Below are 25941 nucleotides of genomic sequence, written 5' to 3'. Positions count from 1 at the left end.
GTTTGTGCTTTATTATTATTTTTTTTCAATATAGTGCCCCAGGACAGACAGCCCTTTCCTTGTTTGTCCCTCTTTGTTTCTGCTTGTTTTGTTCTGTGTTTTGTTTCAAAATCAAAGGCATAACCACATTAATCAGGATGTCCAACTGCTATTGAAAAATCAGAATATTCGCCTTCCTGGGCCCAGAGTCTGTACACACATCACGGGGCGCGTTCTCAAAAAGCCTGAGCCCCACGATCTGCCTGGTTCTCTGCGGTGCTCTTCATTCACCTCTGGCCTCTGCACCATTTGTGGGCCCAGGGTCTAGATTAGAATTCAACAGATTACGAATGTCTCCCGGCCAAGTGTTGGCTCCTAATTTTCTGAGGCAGGGCGGTAGGTAAGGCATCTGTCCAGGCCTCCCTGCCCTGAGGCCCCCTTTCCTCTCCTCTGTCTGGGCTGCTCCTGTCCACACCCTGCCCTTCCGGGCCCACACACCAGGGCCGGCCCAGGCTGGCCCATTATCCTAGGTTGCTCATCTTAGCATCGCATAAGGGACCTCTTCCAGCTTTGAGTTCAGGAGGCTCTAGCTCACTGAGGTACCTGTCACCTGTGCCTTAAGATGCCCACCTTCCCTTCTTTACCACCTTTTGCTTCAGAAGCAGCTTTGGCAAGAAACCACCACTGAAACTTAGACGAATGTTGGTGCTGAAAGTGAAGCGTCAGGGTGCGTGCAGAAGGGACTTTGCATGGTCCCCTCCCAAGGGTGAGGGACGGTCACTAACAGGCCCCGTGGGTCCTGGGAAGAAAAGGACAGAAAAGTAGCTGAGCTAATGGAGGTTTCAAGTCCAGGACCTGATTTTGCCTTAGTGACTGTAATCGGGTCATTCCCCAACCTTCTTCCCAGGCCGTAGCTGTCGTGGGCCTGCCAGAGAGAGACAGCATGCTGGAGGTGGCTCTGGAATCAGACCAAGGTTCAAATATGGTTCCCACTACTCATTGTGTGGGCTGGTGTTACTTCACCCAATGTTTAACCGAATCCCTTGCTGGAAATTGATGGAAGGCGATATCGTGTATGTGAAGTGGTTCTCACATCACGTCATGGAAAGTCATAGCCATTAGAGGGTTATGGTTTTACTGGACCCTTGCAGAGGCCATGTACAAATTAGGCAAAGCAGGAGGCTTGGATTTCTTTCCCTTCCATGGGCCTACTGTCTTTGTGTCCTTGAGATGGTAATTTTGCCTGTCTGAGCCTCAGTTTCCTCTTCTATAAGATTGGAGTAATACCTCACGGAGCTGAAGTAAGATGGAATTGTTAATAAACGTGTCAAGTGCCTGGCACTTGTGTGAGGCACTCGTGCAGGTTTGCTTCTTTTCCACCTGGACTATTTATACTTGGACTTTGTAATTTGGGGTTTTTTTTTTTTTTTTTCCCTCTCTCCCTTTATTCTTAGCATTTAGTGTAATGTTTTGTGTTTGTGTTTTTAGTGGTAACAAAGCAAGGTGCTAGTGATACCTCCCGCACCTTACTTCCATCCTGTGTCTTTGAGGCCTGGGGAGGCTTTGCAGTCAGACAAATACAGGGTTTAATCCCAATTGCCTTTTATTACCTGGGTCATCTCTCTGAGGCCCAGTTTTCTTCTCTGTGAAATCTGGGAAAAATAGTACTTTATGTCCAAGGTTGGTTGTGAGGATGAAATTACAAGGCTTAGCAGAATGCCTGGCACATTGGCATAATAAATGAATGGTATTTATTGTTTTTTTACCTTTTTTTTTTTTTTTTTTAATTTTATTTATTTATTTATTTATGGCTGTGTTGGGTCTTCGTTTCTGTGCGAGGGCTTTCTCTAGTTGTGGCAAGTGGGGGCCACTCTTCATCGCGGTGCGCGGGCCTTTCACTATTGGCCTCTCTTGTTGCGGAGCACAGGCTCCAGACGCGCAGGCTCAGCAATTGTGGCTCACGGGCCTAGTCGCTCCGCGGCATGTGGGATCTTCCCAGACCAGGGCTCGAACCCGTGTCCCCTGCATTGGCAGGCAGATTCTCAACCACTGCGCCACCAGGGAAGCCCTGTTTTTTTACCTTTAAAATCACTCATCCAATGGCTGTGCACAGGTTTTGGGGAACAAAACAATGCTTGTCCATTATGTACAGAAGTTTACGTAAAGTCGTTTGTCACGAACCATCTCTGTGCCAGGCACCCAAGAGATGGTTTTTACATGTTCTCTCATTCCTCACAACAGTCCTGCAAGAAATGTGGTGGTCCTCATCGTGTAGATATGGAGACAGGTTCTGGGTTCTGATGCAAGTCTTTGGGTCAGACCAATGCTCGGCCTGAGGCTTTTTCCCTTGGTGCCTCATGTGAGGGATTGGGGCTGCGGTGGACCCCTCCCTCTGCAGGACTGGGTTTCAGGGAGCAGGCTGAACCTCCTCATTTTACCAACTGCTAACGAGTCTACCCAAGGATGTGAGGTCCTGGGCTGCTGCCATGTAGATACCCGCATTCTTGATCTCTTCCAGAGACCCTCCAACATGGATTCCTCACACTCTGTATAATAATCCTTTGCCTAGTCACAGGGCTTTACAGTTTACAGAGCACATTCATATTTGTGATGACTTTGATCCTCTTGAAAGCCTTAGGGAGTAAGGTAAGGTAGATGTTATCCGCCCATTATTCAGATGAGGTGTTTGGGACCCAAGACACGCAATGAGTTAATAACCAAGTTAAGGATTTTATCTGAAGTTTCCTGACTCCAAGTTCAGTGCTCTATCCATGCTATCTTACTCTTGCCACCTTCCATCAGCTCCAAGGATAGCTGGTCTCTCTAGTTGGGTTTCCAGAGAAGTGTGAGGCACTGGATAGTTAGGCATTTTGTGGGGAGGAAACCTGTGACTTCATGTAGTTGCCAGCTGTAGCCACACGAGGGTGCTGCTGCCTAAAGAAAGCATAGAGGCTTAAGGGCTCAAGGCTCCAAGGTCAGGGCTTGGGATGTTTTTCCCCTGGCTTGAGGGGCTCCGGAGTGAAGAGTCCCATCTCATCCGGAGACCTGAGGTCTGGCATCTGCTCTAAGACTAAGCTTCCCCACTTCCCTCCCTCTGGCTTGGGATGGCAGGGTATGGTCACGGATCTGGCTCACAGACCCTAGCTTTGCCTTTGCCTCACTGTGTAACCCCTGGCAAATCAGTTTCCCCAACTGTCACCTGGCGTGGTAGCCCAGCCCTGCCACCCTCACAGGGCTGGTATGAGGTCAGATGGTTGGGGCTGAGGAGGGTGGCCCCATGCCTCTGTTAACGTGACCCGAGGCCCTGGTGTCTCTTTGGGGGCTACATCTCTGGCTTATGCATCAAGCTTTCAAACAATGAAAATGTCCAAGTCTTTTTATGACCCAGAGCTGCCTAGCTTCAAATCCCAGCTTTACCAGCCCTCTGTGACCTTTGTGAGTCATTTAACCTCTTATTATGGGATAATAATAGCCCTACTTCATAGGGCACACTGGAAGGATTTGGCACATAGCAGGGCACATAGCAAGTCACACATAAAAGTTGTTACTATTATTATTATTGCCTCCAATTTTCCCCTGCTATGTTTGGGGCCCTTGGAATTTTCACTAAGGGTGACTATTTATCCTCCAAACTCGGAAAATTTTAAGCATTGAAGTCATTGCACTGAATTATTACCTCATATGGAGACAGCCTCCCAGGTGGCCCGGCTTCCTGATGTTCTTACCCTTGTGTATTCTGTGTGGAATAAGGCTGCCTGGAAGTAACAAGACATTATGAAAAGGGTGGGGTATGACTTCTGAGGCTGGGCCACACAGGACACTGTAGCTCCAGCTTGCTCCTCTGGGATACGTTGTAGGACACTCTGTGGCAAGGCCTGTGATGAGGACTTGAGGGCCCCTGCTGTTGACTGGGGTTAACTCGCCAGTCACACTTGCCATCTTGCAAGCAGAGCCTGGAGCCCCCTTCAAGCCTTCAATGACTGTAAGCCTGGCTGACATCCTGACTGCAGGCTCATGAGAGACCCCAAACCAGAACCACCCCTCTCAGCTACCCCTGAACTCCTGACCCACAGAAACCGGATGAGATAGTCAATGTTTATCGCTGTTTTAAGCTGCTGGGCTGGGGGTCATTTGTTACACAGCAATAGATAACTAATACACAGCACAAGAACTGGTGTAGCCCAGGACGGTTCTGGGCACATCAGAAGGCCCATTTCTCATTTCTCCGGTGAGGCACATGCTGCCCTGCTCTGTCCTGGCCTTGGAGAGCCTGTTTCTGCCCCTGGCCACCACACCCCCACCAGCTGCCCCTCACCAGGATTCTGGGAAACTTCCTGGTTCTCCTCAGAGCCCAGGGTGGAGACATGTCTTTGGGTGGGGCTGCACCAGGGACTCCCAGGAAGCCACAGTTGTCCTGTGCCAGAGCTGCCTCAGCCTCTGCCTTTCAGGCCCAGTGGAGAGTTCCCCGGCCCACACCCCTTAGGCCTGGAGTGGACCAAGCCGAGAATGACTGAAAAATAGTGGATATTTGAGTTGTGACTATGGGTCTTGCCCTGAGCTGGGTGCTGCCCTGTGTTACGTTGTTCACCTGCCTCAAACTCTGGGAGGGGGGAGCAGTTACTTTAACTTCTACGGGAAGAAAAGTGGCCCCAGGTCACTGGCCAGGAAGTGTCAGAGCCAGAATTTGACCCCAGAGTCCCCCAGGCCTCTCCTCAGAGCCCAGGGGCCAGAGTCCCCCCCACTTTTGCCCTCTGCCATGCCCCTTCCCAGGGCCCCTTGCAGGAAGCTGGGAATTAAGTTTGGTGTCCCCAGATCTGATCCATTTGCAGATGAGAAGACTGAGGCCCAGGGCAAGGGGAGTGACCTGCTCAGGGCCACACAGAGGGTGAGGGACGAAGCAGGGACCTGTCTGTGCCACGTGAATGCAGTTACAGTCATCCCCTCAGTATCCATGGGAGATGGGTTCCAGGACCCCTGTGGATACCAAAATCCACCGATGCTCAAGTCCCTCATATACAATGACATAATATCTGCATATAACCTATGCACATCCTCCCGTATACTTTAAATCATCTCTAAATTCCTTATAATACCTAATGCAATGTAAACACTATGTAAATAGTTGCTGGCATGTGGCAAATTCATGTTTTGCTTTCTGGAAATTTTTGGAATTTTTTTCCAAATATTTTCCATCCAAGATTGGTTGAATCCATGGATGTAGAACCCGAGGATGCGGAGGGCCAACTGTCCTTGCTCCTTGCCCACCTCCTGCCCTGGGATGGCAACTCTCTTAGCACCTGGATCTGTGACTGGCCTACAGCAGGGGCTCAGGAACATGAGGGTGAGCTTTGCTAGTCTCTGTGAGTCTCAAAGATAAAAGCCCCACAAGACACATGAAATATCTCAGTGACAGTCGTACTCACTCAGATTCCATGGTGTTGGGGCAGGAGGGTCTCCCACGCCCCTCAATCCTTCTCACTCCCCCCTCGCCCCCCCTTCCCCAATTCCAGGTCACTCTCCTCCACTGGCTTTTTTGGTTGTCACCCAGCTGGGCTGCTCTAGCCCCAGGATGAGGTGAGAAAGAAAATATATTTTTAGAGAGGCTTTTTTTTCTTCCAGGAAAATGACTTCAAATGTGCAATTTATTCCCAGGAACGGGGGTGTGTGAGTGAAATGGCTTCTGGAATGGCAGTGCCCTCGTCACCTCCTGCTGTCTCCTCTTCCTCAGCATCTCTGCTGACCCTTCCCCTCTCTCCTTCCTCTCCCCCATCCAAGGGAAGAGGGCAGGTGTGTGAACACAGCTCCTGGGCCTGGGCTCTCCCCCCCACCCCAGCCGAACAGCCACTTCCGAGCCCTGTGACCTTGGACTGGCTAAAGGGGGCCACAAGGAGTCAGGGTCTTGGATTTGAATGAGGCCTTGGTTGTGGGATGGGTCCTACCTCAAGGGTCTTTGCAAACAACAGGGCAATCAGTCAAGGAGAGGGGGATGGGTAGAGCAAACCCCAGGGCAGGTAGCAAAGCAGCCTAGGTTCTGCCACAGACTGACTGTGTGACCTGGGGTCAGTCACTTCTACTTCTCAGGCCTCAGTTTTCTTACTTGTGAGATGGGCAGATGAAGGGGTGGAGTGAGGAGAGCAGCTCAAGGCCCTACATACTGTCATTCTAGGTTACAGTGAGCAAACCTGCAGAATCTTCTCAGCCTCATCCACACACAGGACCTCTGAAGCCTCCAGCTCGAGCGCAAGACTTCAGAAGCCCTCCTCCCTCCCGGGTGGGCGGAGCCTCAGTGTGACCTCTTCAGAGCACCCACTCTCCAAGGCCGGCCCGCCATGGCTCAGTGGAGGCGTCACCACCACCATGAAGCCTTCCTATATTCCCTCCACGACACCCAAAGCCTCAGAGTGAGGTTAACCCCTCCCTGCCCAGTCTCCCTGCTGGCTCTGCTAGACTGTGGATGGCATCTGGCGGGGCTGTGGGCTTCTGTTCACAATTAATGTAAAATTAATGAAGCTTAAGCTTCAGGGCCCCTCACTGGCACAACCCCCTTCCAAAGCCTTGTTCCTAATTTTGTATTCGTGATCCCCTCAAATTGTATAAGCTTCAGGCCCCACAGAGTCAGACCTACCCCTGTTTTCATCCCTGCTCAGCCTGAGGGCAGAGCCCACCTCTCTCTTGGAACAGTTGCTGTTTCGGCAATTCCTCTTCCACGTCCCACCACCACCCTGCCCTGGCTGGCCTGGCACCTGGGCCAGACTGACCCAGAGACAGGGTTTCTGCATCCACCTGCCCCTCCTGCATGGCCAGCCCTGCTCTGTGGCCCCCGGCGCACTCATCTCAAACAAAGTCAGACTTCCTCCCCCATCCCCACACCTGCCTCAAGGGGCCTCCTGGGAACCCTTTGGGTCCTTAGTTTGCAAACCCCCAGCTCACAGACCTAGCAGAGGCCTGGGTTCAAATCCTGGCCCCATGCCTGGCAGCTGTGTGCCCGGGGGCATCACCCACCCTTCATCTTGAAGGGACTTGCCCAGAACACGGGGGTGAGGGTGCTCAGGAAAGGCTCGAGGCATGGCCCTTTGAGACCCTCACACAGGCAGGTCCCTTGGTGGGCAGGGGCCCCCCACAGATGGAGGCCAAGCCCTCCCACTCTTGCCCAGGCCCTGCGGACTCTCCCAGCAGCCACTCAGCTTATCCCATGATACTTGCTGGGGCAGCAGACAGACAGTCAGAGTCTCCCCAAGTGCCCTCTGTGGGCCCTAGATCAGAGCCTTCTTGCCAGAATCCTGCTTTGGTTCCTGATTTCGGGGTCAATAACGTCAGCACTGATGTCATTCAGACTTTTCTCAGAAGCAAACCCGGGTTCTGGCCTCCATCTTGAGTCCTGGGCAAGGCTGGAAGTTATGATGGGAGAAGGTGGGTGCAGAGGAGGCAGGGGGGAGGTGGGGGCAGCCCAGGAGAGGCAAAGACTGGTTTTCCCAGGCTTGCGATTGTCTTGAGCTGGAGGGTCAGTTAGGATCGCAAAGTCCCCTGTGGCCACAGGGGAGGGCACAGCAGTGGTCTGTCAGCACTCTGACTTCCTGTCTGTGTAACCCGGGGCCAGTTACCCAGCCTCTCAGGGCCCCAGTTTCCCCAACTGTAAAATGCGGAGCCAGAAAGGAGCGAATGCATGCATCGCACTCCCTGTGTGCCAGGCTCCGCTGGAAGGGCTCCTCTCGGCTACAAAGCTGGGAGGCAAGTGTGTCTGTTGTACACAGATCGCGCGGCTGTGGGGAGGAGTGAGGGACAGTGTTCCTGGCAGGTGCCCTGAACAGAGTGCCCGGCAAAGAGCAAGCCCTCAGGAGGTCCTGGCAATGTGAGTTCCAAAGAGCCAGTCTGTTTAACCAAACCTCCGGGGGCAGGTGGCGTCAGGCATCCACTGCTGAGCACCTACTGTGTGCCAGGCCCAGAAATGCAACTCCAAATAAGGCAGCTCGGGCCTGGAGCTCAGAGATGCCGGCTGAGGCCTCCACTTCCCTTTTGCTGCCCTGTTGGAGCCAGGAGCCCCGGCCAAGGGCAGAGGAAGGTCTCACTGGGGAGGGTGGTGAGGCCTGGCTGTTAGGCATGCCCGTGGGGGGGGCGGTGTCTGGTTTCCAGGCTCATCTGAGTGCGTCCACGAATTGGTTGTGTCCATGTGACAGTGTGAATCCCCTCACTGACTCTTTAACTCACTCATTGAATACTCCCCGACAGACCTCTGCCCCTGGCATTACAGTGTTACCATTAAGAGCCTGGGTCAAGAGCTTAGCTCTCACTCACCAGCTGTGTGACCTTGGACACATCTCCTAACTTCTCTGTGTCTCAACTCATCATCTAAAGTGGGGATAATGTCAGTGTGCCCTTTGTAAAGCCATGCCTGGCATAGAGTCAGCTCTGTTTGGGTTCCGTGATTATTGTCTCTTGGGGATACTGAGGTGCTCCCACTTCAGTGGGGGCTGGTGACAGATGGTAGAGACTGAAAGGGGGGGAGGGCAAGGATGGGCACTGGCCGGGGCGGGACCAGCCCTGCCCAAGGAAGTCAGGCAGGCTCTCCCGAGGGGCCAAGTGGGCCGTGGGAGTTGAGCTTGGAGGGGGGCAGCAGCAGGTGCCTGTGTGGATGGGGAGGGCAGGTGAGGGAGACCCTGAGATGCTGGGACACGGCTCCGATGTACAGGTAGGCGTGTGGGAGGGGCACTACATGGAGCTTCCGGTGCTGGAATGCGGTGAATGTGTGCAGCTGTGAACCCCGAGAAGAGCAGAGCGGGGGTGGGGCGGGGGGATGGGGGTGGGGGCGTAGGGTTGGTGAGGAGTAGGATGAGACCCTCGGGGCCCAGACCTGGCTCAGTTCGGGCTGTGACCGGTATCTCTGAGGAGCAGCAGATGGCGTTCCTGGCCTGCTCAGCCCAAAGATCTTCCCCCTCCCCCTCCTCAGGACGTCAGGGAAGAGGGCTGCTGCTGCCAGAAGTCTTTTTTTTTTTTAATAAATTTATTTATTTTATTTATTTATTTTTGGCTGCATCGGGTCATCGTTGCTGCACGCAGGCTTTCTCTAGCTGCAGTGAGCGGGGGCTGCTCTTCACTGTGGCACGTGGGCTTCTCACTGCAGTGGCTTCTCTTGTTGCAGAGCACGGCATCTAGGCGTGCAGGCTTCAGTAGTTGTGGCTTGCGGTCTCTAGAGCGCAGGCTCAGTAGTTGTGGTGCTCGGGCTTAATTGCTCAGCAGCGTATGGGACCCTCCTGGACTAGGGCTCAAACCCATGTCCCCTGCATTGGCAGGCAGATTCTTAACCACTGTGCCACCAGGAAAGTCCCCAGAAGTCTGAGAACTGGCAGGAACCTCTGAAGGTGGGCCATGCTCACGGCCCATCCTGGGCATGGAGACTGTTCTAATGGCCTTCCTGATCGCTAGTTTTTGGAGCCTTGTATATCTGCCAAGACAGAGTACTCACTACCTCTCAGAGTAGCCACTGCCATCTGCGGCCAGTTCCAACTGTTCCAAAGTCCTTCCTTGCACAGAGCTGACATCTGGCGTCTCATATCCCCTACCCTCACCCTGTTGGCCCCAACTCTGCCCTTTGGGGGCTCCTCAGAACCAGCCTGTTCCCTGGGCCTCTAGCAGCCCCTCTGGGAGGTGACAGTCCCTACATCTGGTCCCTTACTTTATAAACATCATCCCAGCCACCTTTATTGAACCCCCAGTACAATGTCAGGAAGAGCTCATTTAATCTTCACAAGCTGGCACCCGGCCCTGGGCCAGTGTTATGTGTGGCACACCCAGGCACTCACTTTACCTTTGGATGATAAATGAATGAATGAATGAATGAATCCCATGTGGTCATTATTCCCATATTACAGTTGGGAAACTGAGGCTCAGAGAGGTAAACTCACTCATCTAGAGTCACCCAGCTCACAACTGGCAGAATTGAGATCTGAACCCAGGTATCTGCCCAACCCAGAGCCAGAACTCTTCAACTCCAAGCAGTGCTGCCTCAACTGGAACCAGCTCCCCACCTACTGGGTCCCATCAGCCCCTCTTCACCCATCTTCCCAAGGTGCCCAAGGGTCAGAATTCCTCAAGGTTTGGCACTGGGATTCCCAGAGGCTGGGACCTCAGAATTCCTAGGGATTTTTGAATCTCAGAGAGTTGGAAAGTTTCCCTCCCTTCCTCTCCAAATCTCTGCCAAAGGGCAGCTGGCCTGGCCTGACATACCCTTTAGGGATGGGGCTCTCATTCCCTTTCAGGGAACACCTAATGCAGCTCCGCCTAATGAGCTGACCTTTGACCTCTGGACCTCCTCTCAAGGCCCCTGAAGGACCAGTCCAGCTTCCTTCGACACCCCCAAATCATGGCTGGTGCCCGAGTCTGTTCCTCCGGCCCACCCGGCACTCACCACTACTGGCTCCACGAGTCCTGGTTTCAGTTCCCTTTTCCTTGGGGGAATTGTTCCAGTTTCAGCTCAACGATTTCCCATCTCCTGATGACAGGCCCTGCACTGGGTGTGGGGACATGGGGGCTGAGGGCAAAGACTTTCCGTCTGCCAGTGCTAGCAAATAACCTCCCCTCTCTAGGCCTCGGTTTCCCATCTAGGAAGTGGAGCTATTGACAGCACCTACTTCATGGGGTCACTGAGAGGGTGAGATGAGATAACCCCTGTAAAGCACTTGGCATGGGTCAGGGCTAAATAAATAGTTACCCCCTTCTTCCCCCAAAACAGGTGGGTGGGGGTGACTGGGAGGTGAGTGGGAAACACATTCATTGATTCAACAAATTTGTATTGAGCCACTGCTACGCACCAGGCCCTGGGCTAGTGCTGGGGACACAGCAGTGAACAAGACGACACAAACCGCTGCCCTCCTGGGGCTCATGTGCTAGTGGTGGGAGACCCCAGTGGGTAAGTGAAGTGCACCGTATGTCAGGTGGGGATAAAGGCAACAGAGAAACGCACAATGACCACGTTTGGGAAAAGGAATGTGGGACAGGGGTAGAGGGTCTGCATCCTACAGTGAGGAATCTGAGCTCAGAGAGCTGGGGACACCTGCCTGAGGTCACACAGCTGGTGGGGAAGCAGCACTAGGCCAGGTCTGCCCACCCGAGTGACAGGGCCCAAAGGGGGCCACGCCTGCTCTGAGTTCCCGCTGCCCACCCGTGGAGACATCAAAGCCCAGTGGATTCGGATGACCTCTGTCCCCCCTGTGGACCGGCTTGAGGGCGGGGGTGATGGGTCCTGGGAGAGCCAGTGAACCGAGTCGTTAGCGGGAGGGTATTAATGGTCACGCAGATGCGACCCATCTACCCAGACCTTCCGACGAGCCGGGTCGTACCCCGCATCCGCACGCGGGGTCCTTCCCCTCCAAGCCCTGCGACGGCCCAGGGAGGCGCGCGCTGAGGGACCCCGACCCCAGAGCAAGTCTCCGCCAGGCCGGCCATCCGTCTCGGGTCGCACGTTCCCCCCGCCTCATCCCGTGGCGGGCGGGCGGGCGCGTGCGGGGCGCGGGGGGACCCGGGCGGCCGCGGGCGGCGTGGGGAGCTCGGCGTCCAGCCCCGCCCCTCCCCGCCCCGCCCCCCGCGCTGGGGGCGGCCTGGCGGCGGCGCACGCTTCCTGCAGGCGCGGCGGCCGTGGGCGCGGAGCTGCCGGGCGGAGCCGGGCCGCCGAGCCGGAGCCCCGACCGAGAGCGCGCCGGGCCAGCCGCCGGGCCGCGCCGCCGTCGCCGCCGCCTCGGGAACAAAGGCGCCCGCCGCCGCCGCCGCCGCCGCCGCCATGAAGCCCGGGCCGCCGCACCGCGCCGGGGCCGCCCACGGGGCTGGCGCTGGGGCCGGGGCCGCGGCCGCGGCCGGGCCAGGGGCCCGCGGGCTGCTCCTGCCGCCACTGCTGCTGCTGCTGCTGGCGGGGCGCGCCGCGGGGGTGAGTGCTTCCCGCTCCCGCGCCCCGGCTCGGGCGCCGCGCCGGCCTGGGGGGGGGCGGGGGTCCAGTGCCTGGCCGCCCGCGCCTCCCGGGGGCTCGTTTCCCCGAGGGCTCGTTTCCCCGGGGGCGGGACCCTTCCCCGTGGGCGGCCTGGGGTCCGGGCTGGGGTCCGGGCGCGGGGCCGCGCTGGGCGTGTCTCGGGTCTGAGCAGACGTGGCTTTGCTTCGTGGGTGTGCCCGGACCGCGGCCACTTTTAGGGAATCGGGTCGCCTCCCCCTGCGGGGGGAGGGTGTGCGTTAAGTTCCTCCCTCCGAGGGTCGCGGCGGGAGGGCAGGGGGCCCGGGGAGGGGGAGGGGTGAAGGGTGACCTGTGTGAAGGTGACCTGAGGGGGTGGGTGAGTGTGACCGCGTGTGTGGCCACCTCCGTGGAGGGTGCTGGGACCTGTGGGGTGTGCACGGGTGAAGGATGAGGCGTGAGGACCAGTCCGTCCCTATGGATGGGGGCCATCGTGCCCTACCTGCGTGTGGTCGTGTCAGGGTGACCCATTGTGCACGGTGTGTGCCGGGGACGGGCTGGGGGCCGTTGGCCATGCTGTGTGTGCCTTCCGGGGGTGAGTGTGTTGAGGGGGACACCTCTGTGGTGGGTGTGTGCTCCAGCCCATGGGAGTGTGTGTGCGTGTGTGTGCAGGCGTGTGCTGGCAGGTGCATGGGTTACCCCGTGCGTGGAGCCTGTGCCCCTGAGTGGGGCCGAGTGTGCAGGTAGCGGTGAGTATATATATATGTATGAGGTGACCCCTGGGTGTCCCTTTGAGTGACCGCAGCAGCCGTGGGGTTGAGCTCAGTCCCAGCTCCATCAGGGGGAGCAGGAGGAAAGGCCACCTCCTCCCCTTTGAGGGACCCAGGTCCCAAGTGAGTTCCCTATGGGCACGTGTCTGGAGCCTGGCCTGGGCATGAACTGGGGGGGTTTCTAGGCCCGATCCCCTCGGTTGGTTCTAGGAGCTATGCCTGTTCCCCATTCCCCAGGCTGAGAGGGACCCAGGCCTCTCAGGCACCCCCCACCCCGGGGTGCCTACTCTGCCACTGCAAGTCTCTTTGGGCCTCAGTTGGCCAGTCTGTGAAATGGGAGGAGGTCAGGCAGGGGCTCAGAGGTTGCATCTCGGACAGACAGGCTACTCCTCAGCCTTTCCCATCTGGGGGCTATGAGCTGGGTGGGTGGGGGAGTGTTGAATGCCAGGCTGAGTATGGGGCCTGGTGGGCTGGGTGCCTCATCCCCAGTTCTTCCCCAGGTAGGGTGAGGAAAAGAGGTCCCCTGGGAGGGACAGGGACCCAGCCCATCCTAGCAACTGGGTCACTTTCTCAGCTGCACTTCTGGAAGACCATCTTTGAAATCAAAGATGTGGAAATCACACAGCCTTGGGTTCAAATCCTGATCCCTCCCCTGATTCGTGGTGTGACCTTGGACAAGTTGTCTCACCTCCCTGAGCCTCCATTTCCCCCTCTGTGGAACGGGGCTAATAACACCCTTCTGAGAGATGAAATGAGAGGATGTATGTGCCCAACCACAGGAAGCGCTCAGTCAATGTTTGGTGTGTGATGAATGAAAGGGATGCCGGACAGCATGCTTTAGACCTGGCGCCCAGCAGGATCCCGAGCTGGGTGACCCCTGGGCAAGTCACGTCCCTCGCCGAACAACTTTTCCTCATCCATAAAACAAGGCTCGTAATCCGTGCCCCATGAGGTGGTAGAAACAATTAAATGAGCGCACGGAGGTGAAAGGCCCCGATAAGGCAGGTTGCCCCTGGATCTGAGGCCGAGGTAGAGTGGGTGTGGCTCAGACCCAGTGCTGGGTGGCAGATAAAGCACACCCCCGGGGTCTGGGCCTGGAGGCTTAGATGGTGGGCTTGACTTGGAGGAGAGGAGGGGTGAGGCTCCAGATGAGGTAGGGGGCATCCCTCTCCAGGCTTCACCCCTTTCCAGGGGCCCGGCTGCCGAGCAAGGACATCATCTCATCTGGCCTGGGAGTCAAAGGGTTAATGGGTGGTGACCAGTGGCCAGGGTGCCACACCAGGGGAAGAGGGTGATGCCTGCAGCAGGAGGGACTGAGATTAGACCAGAAGAGCCCCAACCAGGATGGCTCCAGGAGTGGCCTCCGTGGCGGGGGCCTCCCAGGACATCACTGGGATGGGCAGTGGCTGGCCCAGGGTGGGGGAAGGGCAGGATGACACGTAGGTGCCCACCAGCTTGAAAGGGAGTGTGTGTGTGTATGTGTGTGTGTGTGTATGGAGCAGCTTCCAGGATGGCCTCAGTAGGAGGAGTGGGGCTCGTTCGCGCTGCAGGTGGTGAGTTGGGGTACGTGCGTGTGTGTCCTGGCATCTGCTCTGGGAGTCCTCTCTCCTGAGAGACCAGCTAATTATGACTCTGAGAGACATCTGCCTTCAGGGCCACTTCAGTTGCTGTACTTAAGTCACTACCCAGAAAGACCCAGAGTGTGGGGGATCCTGGAAATTTTAGCTTGAAAAGTGTTCTTTAGATGCTCAGGGCTGAAAGGGATTTAGGTGTCTTAGCCTTGTTTGAATTCCCAGTGATGGGAGTTCACTGTTTTGTGGCTATGTGACCTTGAGAAAGTTACTTAACCTCTCTGTGCTTTCATTTCCACCTCTGTAAAATGGGGAGAATAGGAGAATGAGCGGGGTTAACATATAAAGCTCTTAGCACAGTGCCTGGCACATAGTAACACTCAGCAAATGTTCACTTCTTGTTCTTTTACAAGGTTGCCATTCTGTGATTGGGAATGTGGTAGGGATGGGGAGTGGTAGGGTGAGGGACCATGGGAAGGGGAAATCAATCAGGGAATTCTTCTGAATCCCCAGCCCCATGCCTGGTGGTTCCTGCTCCCTCCCCACTCCCACGATTTCAAGTATCCAGGAGCTCCCTACTCCTCTTCCCTCCAGCTCCTCTGGTTGACTGTGAACATTGGGTTGCCAGGGCAAGATTGTCCTCACTGTAAAAATTAAATGTGGGGTTCCCTAGACTGTTCCAGGCCAGGTCCTGACACAGGGATACCATAGGGATCTGTTGCTGTTAGCACCCAAGGTGGCAGGGGCTCCGGGGACAGAAACTTTGGGTAAGGGATTTCTGTTTCAACGTCCTCATTGTAAAATGGGGACAATAACAGTGCCAGCCTCACAGGGGTGTTGTGATGAGAAAATAAGCTCCTTGGGGAGACTGAGCACAGCTTGCCACTGAGCTCTCAGGAGATGGGGCCTTTCCAGGAGGGAGCCCGGAGGGCAAGGGAGGGCTTCCTGGAGGAGGAGGTTTTAAGCTAAGCTATAAAAATGGTTGCCATGTGACACTGAGCAAGCTGTAGCCTGCCCTGACCCTCAGCTTTCTTACCTGTCAACTGAGGACAAATACTTGATGTATACAATTGTTATTAGGGGTGTTATTGGTCGGGGCGGGGGTCACACCATTCTCATGGCCGAGTTGGGATTGGAACCCGGTGCTTTCTGCTCCCTGGGGAGCAACACAGTGCCCCCAGCTACAAATTCAGTGTGTTTCTTGTTCCCTCATATTGGGGGTTGGTGTGGGGTTGAGCTCTGCTGGAGAAAAAGCAGTGTGGCCTTTTGAAAACAAATGGCTGCTCCCACTCCATGGATTGGGGCATGGGGTCCCGGGAGGCCCCAGGGCAACACTGGGGCAGGGGCTGCTTTGGGCTTGACATATGGAAAATGCTGGGGCAGAAGTGGGGTGAATGAGAGGGGCATCGTGGAGGGGAGAGGGTCGAGACAGAGCTCCCCCTAGAAGCCAGGTCTTGCTGCAGGCCTCCCTCCTGCCCCTCCCATTGGAGCTGGGACCATCCCCCAGAGCTGCCTGGGGGGAGAGGGATGGGTTGTTCTAGAAGGGGCTGTAATAGGATTCCTGAAGGCTGGAGCAAACTGAGACAGCTGGGGATGGGAGGTGGTGAGCCTGGCAGTGGCTGAGGCCATGATTTGGGAGGCAGCTTCCACACCTCTGAGGGCTTGATAATACAAAGAGCAGCTAAGGCATACTGAGAGACCTGCCCACTGAGCACTTTATATGCATTGGCTCATTTAATCCTCATGATAATCTTTGGAGGTAGGAATTGTTAGAACTCCCATTTTACAGATGAAGAAAACTGAGGCACAGAGAGGTTAAGTGATTTGCTCAATGTCACACAGTTGGCAAGTGGCAGAGCTGGATTGAGCCAGGGCCTGGCAGGCTAATAGAACTGGGCCGCAGTCCTAATTTTACCCTCTCTTGCTGTGTGATCTTGGGCAAGGTACTTACCTCTCTGGGCCCTCCCTACCCGCAAATTATGCCCACATTACCTGTATCATGAATGCCTGCTCATTTCCAGGCTCTGGGCCGGGCATGTCTCCTATCTTTTTTCATTTAATTCTCACTGTAGCCTTGGAGGCATGTTGCATGGGGGGGAAAGGGTCTGGCCCTGGAGCCCTTGCTCCTCCACTGCCTCACAAGGCTCTGTGATCTGTAAATGAGCTATTCTGAAGGTCATGGGGGACGGGTCGAGGGAGAGCTTTATAAACTGTGCAGGGAGTCAACAAGATTGGGGGTGTGCGGGGGCTTGTGTCTGGGTCATGTGATCATGGCACAGGACAGGGGAAATGTTTAGAACCTCAGGATGAGAGGGGTCTAAAAAAGCCACCATTCCCCCTGGACACACGCTGGATGCCCCCAGTGTTGTGGCTCACTCTCTGCGTAGGCGACCAGGCCTGCCTTTAATCCCCTCTGACCCTTAGAAAGTTGTGTGGAGCCCAAATCTACATCCCTACCACCCCACCCCTGAGTCCTGGCCCCCTTGCACCTAAGGTTCTCTCTGGCCTGAGTGACTGAGCCTCAGAGCGGGGGAGTGACTTGGAGGTCACACAGCAGTCAGGAGAAGTATCTGAATACTTTCTTGATAGACCATGAGTGTCTTAGGGAGGCTCTGTGTTTGCCTTGTTCTTTGCTGAACCCCCAAGTCCAACTCTCTGCCTGGCCCAGAATTGAATGGTTTGAATGAATGAATGAGTGAATGAATGAATGAAGGAAGGAAGGAAGCCAGGACTGTGAACTTTGGAGCCCAGGCTGGGGCTTTGTGTTGTCTACTTTGGAGGTGAGTTGGGGTGACAGTGAGGCTGGCAGAGTCCTGCTGGGTCCAAGGTGTGTGCCCGTGGGTTCAGAGGCGCCAGGGGGCCGTATGGGGTGGGCCTGCGGTCTGAGCGCCAAGGCGCGGCCACCACGTCTGGGTGGGACAGAGGCCCTGTGGCTCTGGGCTCCAGCCCAGCTGCTTGGAGCCCTATGATTTTGTGTCCGGGGTGGGGGGCAGGGTGACTGGAGCCCGAGGCTGTCCCAGGGTCCAGCCCCTTGCTCACCCCCCAACTGCCCCCTGAAGCAGCGAGCAGGGTCTGGGCTGGTCCCAGACCACCTGGCTTGTCTTGCTGTCCCCTGTAATGTTCCACCACATCCTGGGAACATCAGGCCAGCGCCTGGTAAATATTTGTTGGCTGACACCCCCTCCCCTTGCCTTGGCTCCCAGCCTCCCAAGATTCCAGGAGGCCGGGTAGGCCTCACTTCCGGTCCCCCTCCCTCCAGAGCAGGCCCTGGCCAGAGGGGTGTCCGCTCCCCTCCCCCACTGACCAGGCCCAGTCTCAGCGCCAAACAGGAAGCCGTGATTACAGGGGGAGTCTGAGCAGCGATGGCTGAGGCCCAGCTGGGGGATGGGGTGAGGGTGGCCCCTGACAAGTGATCTGGCCCCTTCCCTACCTGGCTGCTGAGGGTGGAGGGCAGGGAATGCCTGTGCTGGCCTTTTATACCAGGTGGAGAGGGTTCTACATGCCCCAGCTGGCTGAGGTCTGCCTTCTTCCCACCCCTGGGTCCCCACCTGGGCCTTGGTGCTATGTCTGTTTTGGGGTCGCCAAACCTGAGGGTGCAGCTTGAGGTTGTTGAGGGAACAGGGGCCCCAGAGCCAACTGGACCAGGGTTGAAGTCCTGGTTCTGCCAATTTCTGGCTGTGTGATCTTGGCAAGTTCACTTAACCTCTCTGAGCCTCAGTTGCCTCTTCTTTAAAATGAGCTAAGAATACCTCTGCCTCAGAGTTCTTTGAGAATGAACAACACAAAATAATAAAGTGCCTGATAAGAAGTGGGCTGCTCCTACAAATAGTGATCTCTTCCATTTACCTGTTTTGCTCTTTTCCTGTCCCTTTCTTGATCTCACCGAGGAATTGCTTTTTGGGGGTGGAGAATTTGGGAACCAAGTTTGAACGATCGTGAATGACCCAAAGCAGAATCCCCACCGGGCTACCCTAAGAGGGAGAACGTGGGCCTGGACTCCCAATTGCAGCAGGCAGGATTTGGGCCAGTTTAGAGGAAGCACTTTCCAGTGCCTCGTGGTACTGAGTTCACGGGGAATTTGGTTCTTTGGAGCTGTTGGCAGCCTGTGGGTAAGTCTGGAGGCAGAAGATTGGACTTGATGACTCTTCAGGCCCTTCCAGTCCTGGAACCCCAGAGAGACCTTGCTGTTTGAGGTATAGCCCAGGACATGGTGACGCTGGGCTCTTTCCATTTTCCTCCCAGCTGGGGAGTACCTCGGCTGTGTTCCATTCATCACACAGGTCCTGGCCCAGAGTAGGTGACTGTTGTTGTTTGCATAGGCCCTCAGGGGTGGGGGAGCCCTAAAGAGACCATCAGCCCCGCAGCCCTGCAGCCTGCAGCCTGCTGTCTCACAGATGGGAGTCCTGAAGCCCAGAGATGGCCTGGGGCCTTGCCCAAGGACTGGGGAGGTGGTCTCATTGAGCCCTCTGACGATGGTGGCATTCCACTCATTTAGAGGCTTGGAGATGTCAAGCCACCTGTCAGAGCTCACACGGCTGGGCACTGGTGGAGCTGGGTGTTCAGTTGCTCTTCAACTACTCTGGGTTCTGTCTGCCCCGTTGCTGACCTTGTTATCACACCCCTTCAGGACTGGGGTCTTCTGAGATGAGCGATGAGTGGTGGGGACTTGGGGGGCTGGGGAGGAATCTGAGGAGTGGGAGTGGGGTGGGGGATGATGCTGGTTAGGGTCTATACCCCGCTTCTGGGCCATGGGCTTGCTTCACTCTGGAATCAGCCTTAGCCCAAGCCCTCCTAGAACTCTGCACCTCCTGAGCTGCCAGCCAGGCCCCACCTGTCCTGCCCCCAATCCGCAAGCCCTGCTCACCGGCCCAGACTTTAATAAGGGTAATTTAGAATCAATCACGAGCAGGATCTGGGAAATCTAATTGCAGCAAGCTGATTGCCAATTCGATTGCGGGCACCAGGGCGCTGTGGGTGGCTCATTAGGCCTGCCTTGCCTTCCTGGGCTGGGATGTGGGGGGCTGCGTGGGGACTGAGCAGGCAAAGCTCCTGGAGAGGTGGGGGGCTGTTACAGTGGGAGCAGGGGAAGGATATTCTTGCTTCTCGGGGTGTCTGGCAGCACCCATATACTGCCACCCTCTCCAGGGCCCACGGCCGGGGTGGGTGCCCATGTCTGTCTCAGCCCTTCGCTCACCTACCACGTGTTTCCTGCCACCTCCTCACGGCTAGGCTGCCGTTGAGGGTGGGCTGAGAGTGTCTGCAGCTGAATTCTACCTGGCTCCTGCCCTGAAGTTGCTCCCTTGTCGGGAAGCCAGGCGCGATGGTGATGGTGACAGTGATAGTGGCCGGTACTTACAGAGCGCGTGCTGCGTACCAGGCACAGTTCCAAGTGCTTAACATGCTTTATCTCAGTTCTTACCACGACCCTATGAGGTAGGTATTGTTACCCCATTTTACAGATGGCGACACAGAGGCCCAAGAGGTTAAGCAGTGTGCCCCAGGTGAGGCAGTTAGCAAGCAGCTGGAGTTTGCTTCCTGAGATGCCGTGTTGTTTGGGGGCATCGGGCAGGCCAAGTAGGCTCAGGGCTGCGTGGGCTCGGGCACCGGGCCTGTCTTTTGATGGCCTAGTTTGTTCATTCTGCAGACATTGATCGAGCACCTGCTCTCTACCTGGCCCTGGGCTGGGGGCTGTGGGTGTGCAGGTGTATCTTGCGTGTGTCCTGCATCTTGTCGGTGAGCCTTGCTTGGTGGGTTTGTGGCAGGCGTGTTGTGCTGTGAGGGCAGGCATTGAAGAGAAGCAGGGAGGAGGCCCTGCCTCCCACCCGCAGACAGGTTCGAATCCCAGCTCTGCCACAGAAGCATCGTGAACCTGGGCAAGCGACTCCTTGACTCAGCCTTACTCTCCTCCTCTGTCAAATGGGCCAATAATGCCTCATTCACTAGGCTGGGATGAGGAGCAGTGCTGGGGGGAGGTGCAGCTGGTTAACGAGTTGGCAGCTAGTTAAAAGGAAGCTGCTCCTGAATAGTTACTTTTATTTTACTTATTTTAATGATTATATTTTCCCTAAGATTGTTATGTCTCAGAGGTGAATCTGAGAGGTGGCTTGTCATGTGACCATGGGCAGCTTCCCCCCTGCCCCCCAGCCTCTACTTCCACATCTGTAAAGTGGGGAAATTGGGTTGGGTGACCCAGGGGCCTTTCCGGTCTTCACATTTGAGGAACTAACAGAAAGACCAGAGGCCAGAGAGGGCAGGGCCTGACCTGGGGTAGCCCAGTTGGGAAGGGAGGGCAGACCTGCTCGGTTGGGGGGAGGATGGGAGGCTTGCTTCCTTCAGGTGGCCTGTCTGTGGTTCCTCCTGGGCCAGGGTAGGAGGGGCCCTTTCCTTGCCCATCGCACTGAGCACCACGTTCCTTCCCAGCCTCTGGGACATGATCCAGGCCAGTTGGAGGCTGGGCTGTGAGTCTGGTTTCCTGGGCAGAGAGGAGCAGCTGGGCAGGGAGTCCAGTGCCTGGGTTCTTGTCCCTACTCTGCTGCTGACCTGCCAGTCACTGCAGGCACTGTTTACTGCTGTCCCCTCTGTGGCTGGCCTGTGCTGAGCCCTAGGAACACTGAGGGGGTTCAACCTGCTCCCTGACCTCAGGAAAGCTCCCAGTTAGGTGAGGGGCTGAGGAAGTGAGTCAGGGGAAAGAGAAGTTGGTTTTGGCTCTGGGGAATCAGGGAGGGCTCCGTGGAGGAGGTGTCCTTTGTTCCAGGCCTTGAAGGATGGCAGCACATTGATAGGCAGAGGGATCGAGGTGGACAAAGGCTCAGACGTGGGAAAAGTCATGGTATATTTAGGGAACCGAAGTGTGGTTAAAAGTAGTAAGTCCCAGCTCGGGGAGAGGCATATGTGGAGATGGGAACATACCTCCCTTTGGGGTGGAAGAGCCATTGCTGTAGGCGGCGCTGTTTCTAATGAGAGTGTATTGCTTCTTAACATTTAACAGACATTCACTGGTCACCTCCTGGGTGCCTGGCCCTGTGCCACGGGGTGTTTTGGGGCTGAACAGTTGAACACCAGAGGGCCTCAGCATGGGAGAACCAGTGGCTCACAAGGTGGGCTTTGAGTCCAAACCAAGGCATTGGGTCCCATCCTCAAGGTAGAGGATGTTGGTCTGTAAAATGGGTGCAGCCCCACGTTGAGGGGCTGGCATGAGATGACAACAAGAGCATGGATGTGATGATGTTAATATTGAATTATACCTGTTGAGTGCCTGCCGTGTGCAAGTTACTCTGCCAAATGTCTTATGTATAAAAGCTCACTTAACCTTTACAACCTTATGAAGGAGCTACCATTATTACCTTGGTTTTACAAAAAAGGGAATTGAGGCACAGAGAGGTTAAGAAACGTGTCCAAGGTCACAGAGCTAGTAAGTGGCACACTTACCAGGGTTTGAACCCAAACAGTCTAGCCTCAGAGTACTATCTGATGCACAAGCTCTGCTGCATGCTACCACGTGTGCTGCAAACTGTAAAGTGTGGTGCCCCGAGAGGATGAATTTAAGGCCAGTCAGGTCTTGCTGGGTGAGCCTGTGTGGCTGCTCTGGGGGAGCCCCAAGCTGGACCTGGGACTCTTGGCTTCCACACGGGGCTTCTCTGCTGCATGTTTTCTGTTCAGGTTGGGCCGTGGGCTGAGGCCAGCCCAGGCTGGGGAAAGATCAGAGGACTGAAGATGGTTTCAGCTGGAAGGCCTTTGGAAACACTGTCGTCCAACTTGTCATTGTCCTGAAGGGGAAACCGAGGCCGAAGGAATGCTCTCGAGTCATAGTGAGGGTCTTCTGAGAGCTGTTAGTTCAGCCTTTTTGTTTTGCCCATGGGGAAATCGAGGCTCAGAGAGGTACAATGGCTTGCCCAAAGTAACACAGCAAGTTGGTGGCTGAGCTGGGACTAAGAACTATGTCTCCTGACTCCTAGGCAGGGCACCATCCCCTGTACCATGTTTCTTCTCTTTACTTGTCTCTTTCTGCCCAGACTGCAGGCCCAGCTCCCACTGACCTCTCCCAGGAAGCCTTTCCTGACCCAACCAGCTGCCCTCATGCCCAAGACTCTATACCAAATTGATTCCCTTCGGTGCACTCAGTGTGCTTCTCCAGCCTCATCCCTTTGCCCCCTTCTACCACCCAAGACTCCTGGCTATTCCCTGGGTATAGAGCACAACATTGTCTCTCTTGCTTTCATGTCTGCCACATGCTGTTCACTCTCTGTGGACTGTTCTTCTCCAGCAAACTCCTTCTCATCCTCCAAAACCCAGCACAGATGTCCCCTCCTCTGGGAATCATTTACCAGCCTCTTCTCCCAGCTCCCAAGCACAGTGAGCCCTTTTTCAGACCCTTCTCTCCTGTCTCCCTGTTCTAGATTCCCAGGCACTGCTCTTCTTCTACAAGCTATAGGATTCTTTGCTAAGCCCCAATTCTGTTACTTGCTTCATAGTGTCTGGCTCCCCACGGGGTTACATCCTTACCTCCTTGGAGCCCTCACCTGGATACACTGTTGCAGCAGCTACTCTGCCCATTATATCATCTCCCTGGTCAGCTTCACACATATTACTTTGTTTCATTTCCCCCAATTCAGACATTGCTACATTGTTCCTTCATGTTTTCACACCTCCTCAGTCTATTTTACTTCTGGTTCTCCCCTGTTGTCCCATCTCCTCCTTTCTCCCCAGCCCCCTCCTCCTGTGATCCCCGAGCTTGGAGAAGAGGAGAGTGGAGGCTGGCAGCGGGGAGCATTGGGGCAAGAGGGCACTTCCTGCCTCTTTACCGGAGGTTCAGGCTTGGTTATGAGAGATCTTCCCCCTCTGCCCTCCATCTCCCTCCACCGGCCATCCTCCTGCACACCTCCTCCTCTGTCAGCCCACTGTTCCTCTCCTTCCCTCCCATCCTTTTCTCTCTCCCTCTCCTGCTCTGGTTCCCCTGAGGCCTCTGCCTCACTCCCTCCTCGGGGCTGATGGGAACCTCTCGTCTCCCGGCTGCGACTCAGGGGCCCAGAACCCGAAGAGTCCCCTGGGGGACAGGGGTCTTGAGGGCCGAGGGGGTGTTTAGGGTCAGGGCTAGAGGGACGACTCTACTCCTCGCCCTCTGGGCCTGGAACCCCCCCCCCCCCCATTGCCTTCATCCGCCCCTCCAGAAGTGTAGTTTCAAGGGCAAAGGGCCACAGGAAGTCAGCCCCTCACCTCGCTGTTCAGATGAGGACGCCGAGCCCAAAGGCGGAGCTTGGATGTTCAGGGTGCCCAGCACTGAGAGGCAGAACAGCTCCCCCAGGGCAGGTCCCTGGGTGGCCCCTGGGAGCTGAGCCCTCGATGGGTGAATCCTGTTCTCCCGTGAGGCGGGAGAGCCAGGAGGCTGGTTTGGGGCAATCTCAGCTCCAGAAAAGGTGGTTCCGGCTCTGAGTTCGGGGGACCGTCTGCAGGTCTGTGGTTGCGCCCAGGGTGATCCTTTGTCTGTGTGGAGCTAAGGCCATGTTTCTGTTTAGGTTCGGGCGAGGGGCTGGGTTTGTGGGCGCATGCGTGTGTGGTGGTGTGTTGCTGTGTGTCTGTGCAGATGCATGGGGGCCCTGGGGTCTGGGCAGGGAGGGACATTTGTGGCCTGCTCCTTTGCCACCAGCTGTTTTAGTGACTCAGGTGTGAGGCCAGGGGAGTCAGGAACCCCCAAGGTCCTGTCTCTCCACTTTCTCGGCTCTAGGGGGCTTGCTGCCAACAACCTGGGGTGGCCACAGTATTAACAGCTCCTGGGAGAATAGTGGACGAAGTTGGGAGACGCTCTCCTACCTCGGGGTGGGGGGGTTGATGCACAGATAGAAATGTGTGCACGTGCAGACCCATTTGTGTACGTGAAAGAACAGGCAGACCTGAGCCCACACCCTGTCCTGTGCACACGCGTGGAGACACAGACCCACAGACATACCTGAACACACACAGGCACCCAGAGACAGGGACACGCACTCTACCAGGTGCACACGGACCACTTGCAGAGATGCAGCCCTAGTACTCACACCAACACACCCAGGCCCACACAGGCATCTGAGCCCACCTAAGACAACCCGAAGGTATACACACATGAGTGTACCTGTACACATGCCCAGCAATGCCCCTGAAGGTGCTCGCATGTGTGCACCTCATGGCTGCATGTACACACACACACATGCACACATGCGTGTTGCTGGAGCTCTAAGTGACCAGGAGTGTGTCCGTCCTTAATCCCAGCGCTTAATCCCAGCGTCCAGGGAGCCCAGGTCAAAGGGGCAGCTGCTCATCTGGCCTCCTTAGAGGTGATTAAGGCGGGGCTGGGGGGGTGGGGTGCAGAGGGCCTCAGAGCTTTGTCTTCTGCCTGACCTCCGGGGATGCTGCAAACTCAAAACTTGGGTTCTTGGGCTTCCCTGGTGGTGCAGTGGTTGAGAATCTGCCTGCTAATGCAGGGGACACGGGTTCAAGCCCTGGTCTGGGAAGATCCCACATGCCATGGAGCAACTAGGCCCGTGAGCCACAATTACTGAGCCTGCGCGTCTGGAGCCTGTGCTCCGCAACACGAGAGGCCGCGATAGTGAAGAGGCCCGCGCACCGCGATGAGAGTGGCCCCCGCTTGCCGCAACTAGAGAAAGCCCTCGCACAGAAACGAAGACCTAACACAGCCATAAATAAAAAAAAAAAACAAACAAAAAAAACAAAAAAACTTGGGTTCTTTCGGAGATTTGGTTACGTGTGATTTACCAAACCCTGGTGCAGACAAGCTGGGGAGGAGGGAGAGGGGTGTGGCTGTGTGTCCCCAAGGGAAGTGACAGCTGGGTCAGAGAGGCCAGGCGAAGCAGTCCCTTCATTTAACTACCTGCCTGCTGTGGACCCTGAGTCAGAATCCTCAGTATGAGGCGTTTCCGGGGATTCTGATCTCTGGGAACACCGTTAATGGTCGGAGTGTTTCTGGACTAAGTGGGAAAATGAGGCCCAGCCAGGAGATGCTGAATTTGGGGTCCTGAGCAGGGAGGGGGGTGGCCACTTGAGACAAGGGTGGGATGGGGAAGCTTCCAGGAGGAAGTGGGGCCTGAGCTGGGCATTGAAGGTATCAGCGCCTGGGGCTTTTGGAAATGCACAGGGATACTTTTCGTTGTCACCGTAATGGGGGTGCTGCTGGCATTTCCCGGGGTGGGGGGTCACGGCTGCTAAATGCTGCAGGGCCTGGAGAACTGTCCCGCCCAGGGGTCTGCAGTGCTCCTGTTGAGAAATGCTGTCAGGTCATGCGGCGTGGCGGGTCAGCGTGGGCCTCGGCTCAGAGGTGAGACTGTCCCCAGCACGCTGTGGGAGGCAAGGCCATGCCCGCTACCCAGGGCGCTGTAGAGGTGCGCCGAGGTTGCGCGGGCTGAGTCCTCCCTACCCGGCCTCCCCTGCTTGGATGCATGTGTGTGAGCCTGTAAGGGGTGGCTGGGATAATGATGTTTGGGCAGCACCCCCGCTGGGGCTCTGACTTTGACCTCTGCTCGTCAGTTGGGTGACCTTGGGCAGCTCACCCGTGTCCTCTGTAAGCCGGAGGGTAACCACTGCACCGCGGGGTAGTTTCGAGAATTTGGGTTTACTTGCCTCAGAGTCCAGCACGTTGTCCAGGGCTGGTGACCAGTAGTGTTTGTAGCGGGGGCAGTGGTCATGAGAGGCCTCTATCGCTGCA

At 56.1% G+C, this 25941-nt stretch overlaps 1 protein-coding gene across 1 annotated transcript in view; it reads left to right on the top strand.

Annotated features, from left to right (window-relative positions):
- The first annotated feature begins 11815 nt into the window (after positions 1–11815).
- SDC3 (syndecan 3) overlaps positions 11816–25941 on the top strand; it is a 37903-nt gene continuing 23777 nt past the window's right edge. The window contains exon 1 of the mRNA XM_059917497.1: positions 11816–11893. The gene's annotated coding sequence lies outside the window, so the exon portion shown is untranslated. The remainder of the gene's footprint in view (positions 11894–25941) is intronic.

This window comes from Balaenoptera ricei, chromosome 1 (assembly GCF_028023285.1).
Source record: "Balaenoptera ricei isolate mBalRic1 chromosome 1, mBalRic1.hap2, whole genome shotgun sequence".
Classification (NCBI taxonomy): Eukaryota; Metazoa; Chordata; class Mammalia; order Artiodactyla; family Balaenopteridae; genus Balaenoptera; species Balaenoptera ricei.
The sequence above is the reverse complement of the archived record's forward strand: the minus strand, read 5'-3'. Positions and strand labels throughout refer to the sequence as shown.